Source organism: Strix aluco, chromosome 8, assembly GCF_031877795.1.
Source record: "Strix aluco isolate bStrAlu1 chromosome 8, bStrAlu1.hap1, whole genome shotgun sequence".
Classification (NCBI taxonomy): domain Eukaryota; kingdom Metazoa; phylum Chordata; class Aves; order Strigiformes; family Strigidae; genus Strix; species Strix aluco.
Window position 1 is genome coordinate 10703747 of NC_133938.1, and position 15668 is coordinate 10719414.

Below are 15668 nucleotides of genomic sequence, written 5' to 3' on the forward strand. Positions count from 1 at the left end.
TTGACACCTGAATTACTGCAAGTGGCTCTGGGCATGGTCAGATCCCTGAGCAAGCAACAGACCGGTGTTTGCTTAGGAAAGGAGCTGGAGAGGCGCTCAAAGGCAGCAGTGACAGAAAGAAACCTGCATCTCCGTGGTCTGCACAAAGACAGTGATGACAAGAACACAGCAAGGAAGTAGTCCCCTGCCATAACAAGCACACTTCCACACAAAAATCAATAGAGGAAAAAAAGAAAAGATGCCTCCATAGAGCCACCTCAGCCACTTCCCCATGCCAATATTGGGAAAACAGCATCAAAAAGACTTCCATGAAGGCAGAAGGGATCTAGTAAAATAACAAAAATGGGGTTTCTAGGATTCCTAGAAAGCATCCTGGAAAAATCCTTGAAAGTGACATAAAATTCCTAGAAAGCGACATAAAATTCCTAGGAAGCAAAGAATTTCCTAGAAAGCAAAGAATTCTTCCTACAAAGAACCCTAGAAAATTCTGAGAAAACATTTGCAAAGTTCCTGGTAAGCACTCTAGGATATTCCAAGAAAGCAACATGAGAAATGGCTTGAAAGCAACATGGAACATTCCTGGAAAGAAAAGGGGAGATTTCTAGCAAGCATTGTGGAAATTCCTAGGAAGAAACTTTAAAAGTCCTGGAAAGTAATATGAGAATTCCTAGAAATCATACTGAGATATTCCTTGGAAGAAACCCAAGAAATTCCTGGGAAGCATCCTGGGAAAATTCAAAAAAAAGCAAAGGAGAAATTCCAGGAAAGGGAAGGAAAGATTCCTGGAAAACATCCTGGGACATTCCTAGAAAGCAGAGGGGAGATTCCTGAAAAGCAACCACAGCAGGGAAATGTCTAGAAAATATCTGGGAGGTTTCTAGAAAGCAACATTCCTGGAAATTCCTGAAAGTTCCTGGAAAGTACCTGGGGACGATCCTAGAAGGCTAGAGGCATATTCCTGGAAAGCAACCTGAGAAACTCCCAGAAAGCAACACGGAGTTTCCTAGAAAAAGCTCTGGAAAGTTATGAGAAAACTTGTGATGTGTTTCTGGAAAACACTGCGGGACATTCAGAGAAAGCAAAGCAGAAATTCCTAGAAAGCATCCTACAAAATTACTAGAAATGAACACGAGACATTCCTGGAAAATGTCCTGGGACATTCCTGGAAAGAAATGGGAAAAGCAATGAGGGAAATTCCTAGAAAGCACTCAGGATAATTTCTAGAAAGGGATGTGGAGATTCCTATGAAGCATTGGGGATGTTTCTAGAAAGCACTGCCGATGCTGATTTTGAGGGGGAAGAACATGTGAGGGTGACAGCAGACCTAGAGGGAGGGTCAAGGGAGTTTGGGAAAGGCACGATACCCTCAAGATCCAGAGAGTGCTGGAGGTGAAAGGCAGAGGAGCATCCCTCATCCTCAGGAAGGTCCAGCTCAGTGCTGGGATGGCTGGAGAGCAGAAATGACACCTCAGAGCCCCAGGCTCATACATGAAGGCACACAAGGTCACATTAAGTCTGTCCACACTGGTCCTGATCCACATGTGTCTAGTCTGTTTCTAGAAACCTCCAATGATGGATAAACTCCCTTTTCCACACCAAGGCATCTCTGTACTTACTTCTCCCTACTTCTGGAAGCACTTTCTTTGGTGTACAGCCTCAGTTCCTCTACCTCCTCTTTCCCTCTGACCCCTCAGGCACTGAGAAGGATGTATTCCTAAGGTCACAGGATAATTCAAGTTGGAAGGGAGCTCGGGAGGTCTCTAAGTTCAACCTCCTGCCCAAAGTCTTGTCAGCTCTGAGGTCAGATCAGGTTTTTCAGGGCTTTGTCCACTCAGGTCTTAAAATCTTCCAAGGACAGAGACTGCACAGCCCTTCTGGGCACCTGTCCCACTACTTGACTGTCCTCACGGGAAAAAATTGTGCCATATAAGGAGGATATATATAATCAGTCTGAACCTCTCTTGTTCCAGATGATGTCCATTGCTGCTCATTCTCCCACTATGCTCCCCTGCAAAGAGCCTGACTTTGACTTCTCCATAACTTTCTCTCAAAAGCCTCCTGAACATATTCATAGCTGTCCGTACTGCCTGCACAGCCCTCCCTTCCTCTCTGGCAGGCGATGGGCCCATCTGCCTGACTCCCTCAAGACAAGCTGTTTTTTTCCATGGCTTCTTCAGATGATGTTTCTCAGCCCATTTCTGCCCAGGAGGAAGAAAAGATCACAGAGAAGTTGGTGGCATCACTTTTATGATGTTCCCCTCCCCAGCTGACCCAGTTGAGCAGGGAAAAATCTGAGGGAGACAGCCTGGCAATTATCTCCAATAGGCCTCCTCACATCTGATTGACTTTGCTTTGCTTTCATGCCTGACACTTCAAACATCGGGGACGGCAAGGCAGGGGGAGGATTTGGCTAATGGAATGGAACAAGGACTCCAAAAAAATATAGCTGCCTTATCTGGAAAGCAGAGCGTGTCTCAGCCTCCCCACTGCGCTCAGCCTCCAGGTTATCGCCCGCATACCCAGGCTTAACAGCACAGGCAGTAATCATTTGTAAATAATTAACTATGAGAGTGGCAGAGGCAGCACCCACATCATTTGCTGAAAGCCAGCATGGGATGCAACTTCAGAAGGTCAAATCCAGTCTTGGAGGTTCCTGTTAGGTGTGGAGAGGGACCTGACACATCCTAGGAAAACTGAGCTCATACCTCTGCCACTGACCCCAAGCAGGTCCTTTGACTGGTTTATGCCTCAATTTCTGCTGTCCCTCTTATCCCACTCATGTTTCGTCTGGGAATGGCTCCTGCTACACAGAAGACCAGTATCCAACACAACAGCCCCTTGATCTCTAGCTACCCAAATAAAACAGGCCTGGTTCTGGTCTCTGGCAGGCGGCCATGGCACAGCCCACATCTGAGGGTCTAGCCAAAAGCTCTTCTCCTCAGAGCTGGGTGGCTTCATCCATATTGTCCCATGGGAACAAGTCCTGGCCTGCCTGCCCTCATAACTCTGCCCAGTCACTGACCAGAAGGTTGTTAACTGGCATGGACCACAGCAGTGTTGGGGAGCATGCTAATGATGAGAGAGGAAGGACCAGTGTGGGACAGTGCCCTGGCTCTCTAAGGTACTACTGTAGACATGGCCACCTTGGACCCTCTGGGGCAATCTCTGCCCTGTGGGGGTAAAAGCAGACCCACACGACTCATTCCTTTCTGTCCATGCTGTTTAACTGTAGCTCAGGTTGCAGGTGTCCAACTTGGGCTTAGGAAGAGCTGAGCTGAAGGCACTTCCCAGGGAATTGGTTTCAGCATCCCTATGTTCGGCCTCCCCCACACCACCTGCAGAGCTTGCTGGGCATCTCTGTGGGGTGGTGGCTGCTCTCCGAGGGAATTCCTGCTCTTGCAGGGTGCAGGTTTCTGCCTACAAGATGACAGCTGCTGCTAGGGCATAGCCATGCACACCCACATGCTGGCTGAATAATGAAAACAAAAATGCCTCACTCCCGCTGGATGCTGTTTTATTGCTTGGCTTGTGGTTGCTGCCATGTGACTCACTTCCAGGGGAGACCACCCAGCACTTCTGTTGCAAAAAGGAGAAACAATTGCAGAGCCCGAGCTGCAGTGCAGTTGGGAAAGCAGATCAATACATGTTCAGCAGATCAATCACTGTCTTGGGCAATGGAATTCTAGCTGGAAAAACTCTCCTGATTCTGCTGGGTCATTAGTAGAGCCCCCTATTCTAAATCAGGGCTTCCATCTAACAACAGTGCTCTACTTGATTAATGCTGATTAGCCCTGCTTTGCTTGGTACGTTGATTAAAAAGCAAGGTTCATTTCCCAGGTTTCCTTCCCAATCATATTCCCTAATTTCTTTTGGCACCTCCACAGCCTCTTAATTCTTCAGTTCTCCAAAAAGCTCATCAGACAAGGACAATGCTGAAGCACTAACAAATAAAGGTCAGATGTGAATTATATCCAAAGGGAAGCTCTCTCCTGTGCTGGCTAGTGGTAGACCAGCTAGTAGCGTCTTCACTTTAAAATGTTGGTCATGACAACTTCAAAGGCAGATAAAAACCCATCATCACTCAAGATTTTCCTGCATACCAACCTTCTCAGATGCATCTGCTTGATTCTCACCAACTGTAGAAGCAAAAGGACCCATATTGCCTCTTCTCCATATTATCGACTAAATTGCCATAGGAACGGCTTTATGGGTTTAGACCAATGGCCCACCCAGCTTGTTCAGTGGCTGTAGCAGATGCATAAAAGTCAATGGAAATAGGGCACATACAAAGTGGCCTTGACCCAGTCTTCCCAGCTTTGGTGATCTGTGGTTCAAGGGTCATCATCAGCTAGAAGCCATGCTCAGCTCACGGGGTTTAACATCCACCGACATTTTGTGAAATCCCTCGTGAACTCATGCCAGCCTCCACAACATCCTATGGCAACAGGATGGGCAACACAATTGGCCTTCACATGAAAAAGTACTTGTTGGTGTCTGTATCAGATCTACTCCTTGCTTCCTTTCAGAAGCACTTAGTTATGAAGAAAGGGCAGCAATCGTTCCCTTCCAGGTCTGTACTGTCCATGATATGATAGGTCTCTGTCGTTGCCTCTTTAGGCACCTCTTGTTCTAGCCAGGGAGTCCTACCTTCACACAAAACGAATTTTGCAGCTTATTGGAAGTTGTTTCAATAAAACCACCAGGAATCAAGAAAACAAAGATTCTGTTACTGCCTCTTTCACAATAAGAAAGTAGAAATTCAGAGTATCTTTAAAATACAACCAAGTAAGTAACAATTTGGCACTGAGAGCAATGAGTTAATCTGACATCTGAATATTCACTGCTATTAAGTAAGATGAAGACTTGCCTTCTTCAGCTCTTATGTAAATAGAACTCATCTGTGATGCAGATTTTATTAATTAACTGGCAAATCGAGAAAACCCCAATAGGCTGTAATTGAACTTCATGTTGATGATAGATGAGGAGACACTTACAGGCCATCCACTGTGTCTGCACAGTCACTCCTGGAGCTGCTGTCATCCCTACCCATCCTCACAGCAGAGAGGCTGCCTCATCCTGAGCAAAATCGAGAAGATCTGAGGGGCAGACACCCGGCGCTGATGGGATACGTGGCATATTTGCCTCCTGAAGGACCCTCTGGCTGGTCATGCTGCTCTGCAGGGCATCGCCTCTCTGCAGCTCCCAGACTCTCACAGGAGGCAGGCACTGGCTGCTGAACCTTTAACAGAAGTGAGGATGCTCATAGCTTTGAGGGGACTTTCTATCTAATCACCTCTAATATAAAGAGGGGACACTTGTTAGGACCGCAGAGAGCTGGGCAGCTCAGATGTGCCTGGGGGTCCTGGGCAACCTGAGCAATGTAAGATTTCCAGATACCTGGGGATGGTATACTCCAGTGATGATATACCCTATAGAAACACACCCAAAACCAAGACCTAAGGCGAAGCGCAGACCAGTCAGATTTATCTGAGTCCCAGTGGTAACTCCCTGCTGGGCAACATGGACTGACAGGGCAGCCCATGACGGGAGAAAACAGCCCTAAAGCCCCACAGGAGCACTGTGCTGCCCTTCTCCAGCAAGCCAGCACGTGGCAGAGCTCAGCAGGAAGGAGATTAAGGCGTTATTGATGTAGGGGGAGAAGGGATGAATGAAACAACCCCCTGCATGGGTGCTTTGCAGTTCTTGGTGGGGAACTAATTTTGCTTTTATTTTGCTAGAGAAGCAGTGAGGCGGCAGCGAGGTGCCCACCCTCGGAGCTGCTGAAGCCTGGGTTCATTTCGGCACAGGAAGGGGAAGTGGCATTTGAAACACTGAGATGTGAGAAGAGTTTCATTATTGCTCTGGATGGCCCCTTCATTAGAGGAAAACATGGTATTTAATGAAGAGGAAAGAAAACAGGAGCTCCCTGCTGCGTCCAGAAAGGCATCTTTTTTCAGCTTTGCTTCATTCCCCTTATTCATGGGAATGAGGGAGGCTGGACTTATCCATCCCCATAGCACCCCGTCCCTGGGTCTCATGAGTGGTCCTTCAAGGCCACCCCAAACCAAGATCTCCCTGCAACCCACGAGCACACTCCCCACTGGACTCCCCAGCTTTGGGGTAGGGTACCTCCCCGTACCCACACTCAGGTGGTTAGAGTTGGGCCTTGTGTGCAGGCATGAGGTACTGAGGTCTACCCCCTCTCCAACCACATGCACCTGGGTGCTACACACCCAGCAATTCAGTGCCATTCCCTTGTTATCAAGGAGAAACTGAGGCATGGGAGATGTGTTATCCACACTTGGCATCAAGTCTGCAGACCACGTTTGATTTAAAGGGCACAGGGAACACTCTGCCCATGGCTTCCTTATGAAGTGCCCTCAGATTACCGGGGAAGGACTTGGTTTCTCATGACTGATTTATCAAACCCAACATGGGATTCATACATCAGGCTAGTTCTTCCCAGCTGGCACTAATTATTTGCCAAGGTAGATTTGCTCTCTCAATTACACCCCACAAAGTTTTCAGCATGGAAGGACAGAATTTCTTTTCTTCCCCTTCCATCTCTCCTAGTAATTGGGGTTTTTTTTAGCAACATGTCAACAGACTTCAGGAGTAGAACCAGCTCACATTCCCTTTGCTGGGATGACTCTAGCTCTGCTAGGAATTGAGATGAAAGGAAACTTGCTTTCATCCTAGCATAAGCAGGCAAGAAGTGGAGCATGAACAGAGAGAAGATGAGCAGAGAAGCAAGCACTATGATTTTATTCTGCGTCTCTGCACCTAAAGCTGTCCTTAATCACCATTCATGACTCATAGTCATTTCTTTCACTGGGAGCTCCAGACAGGATAATTTCGTTTCAGAGACTCACAGGCATGTTGGCTGGAAGAGACCTCTGGATGTCTCCAGTTCAACCACTCATAATTCGCTCCCAGAATGTGCTCAGGATCCCTGTGACCTGTCCTCTTCCCAAAGTGATGGGCTTTGAAAGTGTCCTGAGGTGAGAGAGCATCCTGCAGTGGAGAACATGTTGGAAGAGGAAGAGTAGTTTCAACAGTTTCCTACTCTATTCGCTGCTCCAAAGAACTCCCCAGCCCACCTTCACTAAGCCAGCTGTACCAGGAGATGAACTCTGGGACCCGCATGGGCCAGGGTTCCTGGAGGACAGCAGGAGGAGAGGATCTGTAAGATCTCAGGAGACTGAATAAAACAAAAGGACAGGGCACCTTGCTTGCAGAAAGCAATGAGTTTCAAGATAAGGTCAGGAGCTGGAGAGGCTCTCTGTGTGTGAAGGGTGGATAACCACAGACTCAGGCCATCAAACCCAGCCATCATCTGACTTCAATCTTTTATTCCTGCTTGATTCTCAGCTGCAGCTGGAAGCTGGACTGATGTTTGCCTGGTGCCAGGATTTGAATCTGCTGTGAGACCCTTTGCCTGTTCTGTCGGCTTCACCCCAAGAGACAAGTGCCTTCATCCTGGGCCTTCATGCATTATTTACAAGACTGCAGAGACCACAGCCCCTTCTCAGCCTCATTGCTAGGACCTTCCAGTGACTTCCAAGTGAAGGAGCAAGTTTCCTGTAAATTACATTTCCAGCAAGTTTCTCTGCTAATTAAAGATTATGTAATGAATTTACCATTGCTTCAATTAAAATCCATTCACAGCTAATACCTTCCTCTTTTCCAACGTTATTTATTTATTGAGGGTGGGGAAGGAAGGAACCGTGCTCGGAGTCTCCAGAAGTTCTCTGGATTTGGAACAGACTCGGCTCTGCCTCGTTACATGGAATAGGTCCCTGGAGAATGCAGGCTGATTGCAATCTAATTTATGGCATTCATCAACATATGAATTAATGCTGGGGTCTCAGATATGAGATCTCTCTATTTCCCCCTCCCTGCTTGCACAGGCGTGGCAGCTCAGCTCCACTGCCACGCTTCCTTCCCTCCCAGTACTGCTTCTTTCCTTCATTAAAGAAGCAGCCTTGTTTTTGGTTAAGAAAGCTTGTTTATAATGAACGAACTGGTCATCTCACCCGTCTTTCTGTGAATTAAAGTCAACTGAAACCAAGGAGAATCTAGTCCCTGTTTTGAATAAGTTTGGGATCTGGTGCTCAGCTGCTGTGTGCCTCAGCTTCCCCATCTGTGACACAGCGATGCTGTTCCCAGCTTCCCTCTGAAAGCCGTGGGGAGAATAAAAATACACTTGTGCTTTGGAGCCCTGCAGGGAAGTTTGCAGAGGGCTTTTGTGTGTTTTACTACTGCTCCTCTGTATTGTTCTTGGCTTTGACCTTGGACCAAGCTGAACAAAAGAATAATCAAACAAAGCCACTTATATTTCAGGTGCATGTTGGACACTTGTTAAAGAAAGCCTAAAACTGCAAAGTCTTCTGGTAGCAGCCATTAACCCATACGGTGACTGGAAGCCCTGGAGCTGTTGATAAGGTTATAAATCATCAGCAGTGGTGGATGAAGGACTGCTTGTCTGCTCTCTGCCTAGAGGCTGGTGCAGGCAAAACACGACAGCAAAACAAATCTAAGGCCAGAAAGTCGGTGTGCAGCATGCCTCAGGGCAGGGAAGGCAGGTCTGGGAATAGGATGGGATGCACAGAAGAGCAGAGTACATTCAGCTATTTGAAGGGGAGACTTTTGCTTTGTTGACATGAGGAGGCAATAGTTGCATAGGGTAACAGCAAAGACAGATATAGTCTAGGATGGGAACTACAGGCCCACAATCTCAGATGTGGTCAGGCTTCCTTTCCTTGGGCATAACTCCACAGCCAGAACTGGTTTTGAATCAGAAATCTCAGTGTCTGTGCTCTCTCACCCATCATATCCCAGGGTCACCTTCAGCAGGGTCCCATTCTGGAGAAAAGATCTGTGTGCAATTTCATTGAAGCTCAGCACCATCATGAACAGAGGGGCTGTTGCTCCATCTCTCACCTGTTCTTCCTGAATTGTCTAAATGTGCATGGACTTGTTGGACGTGGCTTAGTTTTTTCTCTTCTCTCTGATAGAAGAAATAAAGGGTGTAAGGTCATTTTTGCACTAATTTATAGACCACTCTGTCCATCAAAAACATCAAAGAGTGCTCCAGGGAAGAAGGAACTAGGAAACTCTCTGTGCTTGACGGGACAGAGCAAGATGTGGACTCTGACTGCTGTGAAGAAGGCTCAGGTTGGAGTCACTACAAAAAGCTATAACCCGACACTGAAGGACAAGAACTGTCTGCATAGCCCCTCACTGGTGAGAGACCTTCTTCATCTCTGGAAAAACAAGTTCAGACATAAGACCAAGCAATGCAATCCACATTTGTAAAGCCAAGAGCTTTGGTGAGCTGTGGACTATTTGATGTAACATTAGTGGGCATTTAATATTTTCATAGTAGTAAGGTACAGGACTCAAAGGACTATGTGTGGTTAACAGCCCACACAACAAAATCATGCCCTGCTCATTATAAATGACACCTTTAGTCTTAATTCAGCCTTCTCCTGGGCTTTCAACTCCTAGAAGGGAACATTTCCCTAGCTAAATTAATCTTTGGTAGCATCAGGCAGGCAGATTGGAAAATACAGCATGCAGCACTTTCATCACAAAATAGAAAGATGGAAGAGGTGCAATCACACCTCTGGTTGCAGGTGAGTTAAAAGTGGTTTCCATTCTTGATAAATATATATTATTGACTTTTGCTGGCTCTGCTCCTGAGTTCATCGTATCCTAAAGTAATCAAGCGTTTTGCTGCCACTGCCAATCACAACTGTCTGCTGCTGACAAGAGAAGCGTTGCTGCTAGAGTTGGAGCACCACAGGGTGCTCGAGGCAATGTCCCTGCTGAGACATAGCAGAGCTCAGTCCAGCTGGAGCTTCTTCATGCTCCTGTCACTCAGTCCAGAGCTCCTGCAGTTCACAAGGAGCTGGCTGATCTTGCCTGACCTGAATGGGTAAATGGGGTGCTGTCATCCAATTTCAACATTCAGCCCAGAGGGGCTGTGCCCGCGTCTTTCCTCCATTGCAGCACCCACATACCTATAGCAGCTGGATGTTCTCACCCGTGATCCATCATTTGCACACTTTGCTTTGGAGCACAGGAAAAGGAGTGTTACCCACTTTTATTCAGGACACTGTATCTGCTGGTACCCACTGGAAGACAAACACAGCCCAATGTTACAGCCCCCCTCTACCATCATATTTAATGTGAGCACGCCTGGTGTGACAGAGACGGCCAAGACGTGGTCCCAGGCATTGGTTTCCCACTTGTGAGTACGGGAGCAGTCTGCAGACACAGCTACAACCCAAGCAGGCAGCAACGTATGAATCAGGCATGCAACGCACCCTGTGATGCCGAGCTGAATGAGTGCCTGGGAAATAGCAGGTAAGGGTTATGAAAGGTGGTGGGGAAAGGGCACAGCTGGAGCACAATCTGCAATGCAGAAGAGAGCACTGCATCACCTCTTGGATGCAGTGGCAGATTAATTAGGAATCACAGAGTGTATTTGTAACCTGCCTGACAAGCCAGGTGCATGTCACACGCTCAACCCTACTCAGCTCTTCCTCCATACCTCAAATACCAGCATGACTTTATAGGTCCCATGTTAGAAGCAGGTCCTGTTCTGGGAGGAGAAAAGACTGGAGACTTTGTGAGGGACAGACAGCAGAGCTACACACTCCCATGTATGTGTCTGTAGGGGAATGAGAACTAGCATTTCAGGAGGTCTCTATTTCTGTACCTCTAGCTGCGATGGGGGAAGTATTTCAGGGAAGCAGGTAAGTTTTCCTCTTTGCCTTGCTCAATTCCTTCAACTCTACCTTACCTCTACTGTTGCTGACATTTAAAGTTTCCTCCCGGAGCCCAGGCATTAGCAGGTGGACAGACCACTCAGTCCTGCCCTTTCAAACTCTCTGGAGACTCAAACAGGGTCTGCATCCATGCAGTTTCTTCTCCATTTTGCTTGAAAGAAACAGCTGGTGACTTTTTTATTTTAGCTCTACATGTCCAGCTTAGACAGTGGAGAAGATAGAATATGTAAAGACTACCAGCTTCTCCCTCCAGATCCCTTTGAGAGGCTTTGGGAGGTGTTGGATGTCAACAGCCTGGCTCACCTTCTTACTGGATTTCAGGATAGCAAAGCTGTGAGTGGAGGGGGACCTGGAAAAACCCATACTTTTCCACCTGTTGTAATGAAGACTTCCTGTTCCCATATACATCAGATAACCCCTGCAGATAATTTTCAGCTATTTTTACTTGTTCTGTGGTCAAGCAGTGCTTTCTAGGAATGCAAACAGAACATGTAATTCACTCTTCCCACCTCACCTCTGCTGCAATTAGTCCTGTAGACCTGGGTTTGTTTACTTGGGAAATGCTCCCCTTTCTTTCATGAAGCGAGCTTTTCATGCTGGATATTCTTGTGCATGCCTTCAGCCTCTCAAATCCATTGAATAAGCCAAACTATCCATGAAATAGTGCTGCACGCAGCATTAAAATCCCTTTGTTTACTGGAGACAGCAGATAGGGAAGAGTCTTCCTAGGCATTGCACTTAATGTGGCATGTTCATGATGCCATTTATTATTATAATCTGGACTTCTTCAGCTTTGGAAGCATGAACAATACAGCATCAAAAAAAAGGGTTTTTTAAAAGATGTTTTTATATATTGATAGATAAAGATAGCTTGCTCTGATTCATCTGCTAAAAACTGCTGCTGTTCCTTTTTTGTTTGTGTTTTACAAGCAGAAATTGCTGGACAAGAGCAATGCCGAGAATGGAAATCCAGCATAAGCCTGTATTTCACAGCTTCTTATCACGCAGGAAGGTTGCTGACAAAACTTTGAAACAGGTCTGGAATTTGCTTGGAAATGAAGTCACCGCACTGGAGTGTAGCGCATCAGCCGTGCAGAGCCAGGCAGGGAGGCAGGAAAGCGCATATGACCCATCCAGGGATGAATGAAGGTCAGCATGCCTCATCTGTGGGAAGGCTGCAGAGGCTGGGGCACAAGCTGCGCAGCCCACACGAGCTAGCATCTGGATATGAATGGGGATGTCACCCTGCATAGCTAAAATTTGAATGGTTTGAAGAAGTCCTGTGAAGACTGTTTTACCTTGTGCCAAATGAGGGCATAAATCTTTGTGATTCCTATTCTGCTGAAGAGGTGCAGTGACATCTTTGGTGGGGATCAGGGTATGATGTCGGCAGTCAACACAGAAGAGAGACACAAACAAACCTCAAGTCTGAAAAATGACTCTTGGGCAGATGAATGTCTCACTTGAAAGTACAGATGGACGTACTGCTGAGGAGCTGCACCTCCTGATTATATTTTTGGCCAACTTCTGGATAGCTCTCGGTCAGGACGAGACACAAAGCCTTCCTATGCTGTGACACACTTCACAGTGATGAATTCCTACACTGGTCTCCACCCCTACAGCTCAGTTTACACCTGCCGGTTGTTGCCACATCCCCAGCCTGTTGCGTCCATATCCCTTACATGTCACAAAGGAGGCCATGCAGCCAGCAGTGGAGCTGGGAGCAGGGTCCAATCTCCAGCCATGGTGTAGCACCCGGGCTGTAGGACAACCTCAGGTTTCGCCTTCTGTAGAAACCTTGGAATCTGGTCCCAGTCACACACAAGAAACCAGACTGCTCAGGGCATCGCTCGTGATGTGTCAGAGCAGATTTTCAGCTCTGCATGGACACCAGCATTATCAAAGGCATGTCTCTGTAGTCAGTTTGATCCTGCCTGCATGGAAATAAAACACTGGTGCTTTGACTGTAGTTACATAGAGAGTAAGCCATAAAATAAAAATACTTAAGAAATAGCTGAAACAAGCATTCAACATCCATCATGAGGGACAAGCCCTTTCCTGATCCACTAAAATATTATTTGTTCTTGTTCCCAGGGGCCAAAACACCGCTCTTCGGCATGAGGTATGTGTGTCATTGGATATGTCTGTATCCCTAAATTTAATTTGTCCAGTTGCATTAGGACAAGCAGCTAATTCCAGCATTCATTTTGCTCCCATAATCAACCCCTCTGCCAAATGGCATTTGGGTGGAATTGTGGAGATTGTGATTTTTATTTAAAGTTATTTATTGAAATCATTAGCAGTGTTCCCTAAGTGGAATCCACAGTAATCCTTTTAATCTTCCCCCCATCATAGCAAATGCAAACATTTTTTTTTTAATAACAGAGAGTTTGAAATATAAGGTTATTAAAATCCACACTTTTATATTTCTCCATGCTCTCTCCCTCTGTAATGGAATGGAAATCGTAATCGTGGAAATAAAGCCTCCCTTTCAGATGAGAGATGCAGGGAGTGTATAATGAACAATTAAACATCTATTTAGTCACTTTGAATTGATATGGGTGTTAATGAAAGTGAAAGGGGCCAACTTTACTTTCACTGCAGGGAAATGCAAAAGGTGGAGGGGGTTTTTTTTGGTATTACCCTAAGACCCTTTAATGAATTCAGCATCTGCAGCAGACCTCAGAGCTCCCCCAAGCGCTTTGCCAGCCTCTTCCCAGAGTGCTCGGTGGAGGTCTAGGAAACCAAGGGGGGCTGCCCTCTGTCCCGCTGCAGCAAGGTCTGGGCTGCTGTCACCAGCTGTCCCCAGGCAAGCAGAGAGCTGCCAGCTGATGGATTGCTTCATCCTCCGATGTGCTGATTCACAGCCATGTGTTTCCCAGGGAGCCGGGTGTGAGGCATGGGAGACGGAGCTGTGCCAAGCTGGCTGTGGCAAGCAGGACAGGGGCCACCAGCATCCACACTGCCAAGCCAACGGGCAGTCCAGGCAGGGTCTGTGAGCTGGGCTCTGTGGGTCCCAGCTTTCAAGGGTGCCCAAAGGCAGTGAACCCCTGACAGGCCCAACCGGGCAGGGGGTGCAGGCTCAGAAATAGCCGAGCGATGCGGCTACTTTGACTGGCACTTGAGAAGCAGAGGGGAGGGGAAGGTGTCAGCCAGGTCTCAGTACGTTCTCCCTTTGTTTTTAAATCAGAAAAAAACAGTTGACTAATGGGTATGGCAGGAAGGAAAAGGCTGTTGTCACCCTGGTTTTATAGGTGTGGAAGCAGTCTCCCACCTGCAACCATGTTCAGCCGTTCATTCGGCTGGTCCTCACTACCTATGAATTCCTCTGTTCATGGTGTTTTGACCCATATCACATGGGGCAGAGACCCTGACCAAGCTCCCCGTGGACTCTAACCCAGGTCTGATTAAAGCACTTGGAGGTGCTGAGGACCTTAAGACCGCCAGAGCCACGGCATCCCCTTTTGCCCTCAGTTTCTCTGATTAATTTCCCCATGCACACACACCTTTGCAAATACTTTGTCCCAAATCACTTGGCTCCACCCCCTCCTTGGAATAAAGGGGTACAGCATGGTGGGAACCCGTCTGGGATGGTCACACCACAGGGATGGCTCAGCCTGGACCAGACACTCTCCCTTTCCCTCTGGCTGATGCACTGGTGCCATGGCAACTGCTAACACCAAACAGCTGCGGTGAAAATACAGCTTCAGAGCAGCTTCAGTCTCCAAGGACCAGTGGACATGTCCCGGGGGCTGTCCTCTCCTCCTGGGGACCCCAGCCAAAGGACATGCCTCTGAGGTGGGGCAAAGCCAGACTACACTGTTGTACCCCTGCATAGAGCCTGAAACTCACCTTGCATTGAAAAGTTCTTATAAATAATAATCTTGCCACATTTTCCCTCTTGGAAGGATAAAATCTGGCGTGACAGGACTCAGAGTCTGAGAGAAGGGCTGTTTGCCCTTAGCTCCTGATTCCTGCCCTGGTCCTCAAAGCATCCCCACAGCTTCATGCTCCAGCGACAGAGGAGCAGCTCCAACCCCAGGCTTCATAATGCTGGGGCAGAGGGACATCATGATGTGCCCCATTGCAGGATATGTCTCCATCCAGCTGCCCAGACGTGTTTCTGTAACTAGTCACAGCTCTGTCACTTGTGAGAAGAAATTTTGGGATGTTGTAAAACAGTCCTGGGGGACAGAAGTCACTGTGACCTGATTTGTGCACACTCCAAGGGGGGCAAAAAAGCTTTTTCCTCGACATTTTCTTTGCTCCTGGGCTGTGCAATCTGTCCATCACCTACCTGAGCCCTGGTGATTTTATTGTAAGGGAGACATGTTGCCATTTTATTCTATACCCTTCCAACCCCCAGGCAGCTGGCAGGGTTGCTGCTGGCTGGTAACACACACGAAAAAAAAGTTAATCTTCTGCTATTATTTCTCAGAAGCTCCATTTGGCTGCATTCAGGCCTAATGTGGTGATTTCCTTGCCCTCACGACAGCTATTTCTTACATGGGGAAGCTGCACCAAAAAAAAAGTAGATGTGAAAAATGGAGCTGTGATTTATTTTCACCTCCAAATATAGAAAGACAATTTCCCCCTCTCTAAGATTTCCTCTTCCTCCTCTTTAAATAAGTCCCAGTGCCTTCAAACCAAGCTAGCTCCCCAGTGAAATCCCATTGCCAAGGCGGAGGAGGAGATGTGTTTGTAGGGAACCTGGACCAGTTTAAAACCATCATCAGGGTGACCAGGGACAGTCTGGTTCTTACCAGTTTACACAGCTAACCAGGGAGGGAAGATGGTGAGGGAGCTCAGCTCCAAACCCTCTGATCTTTCCGCAAATCAGGCATCTGGCTGCTGCCAAAACTTTTTTGGGCG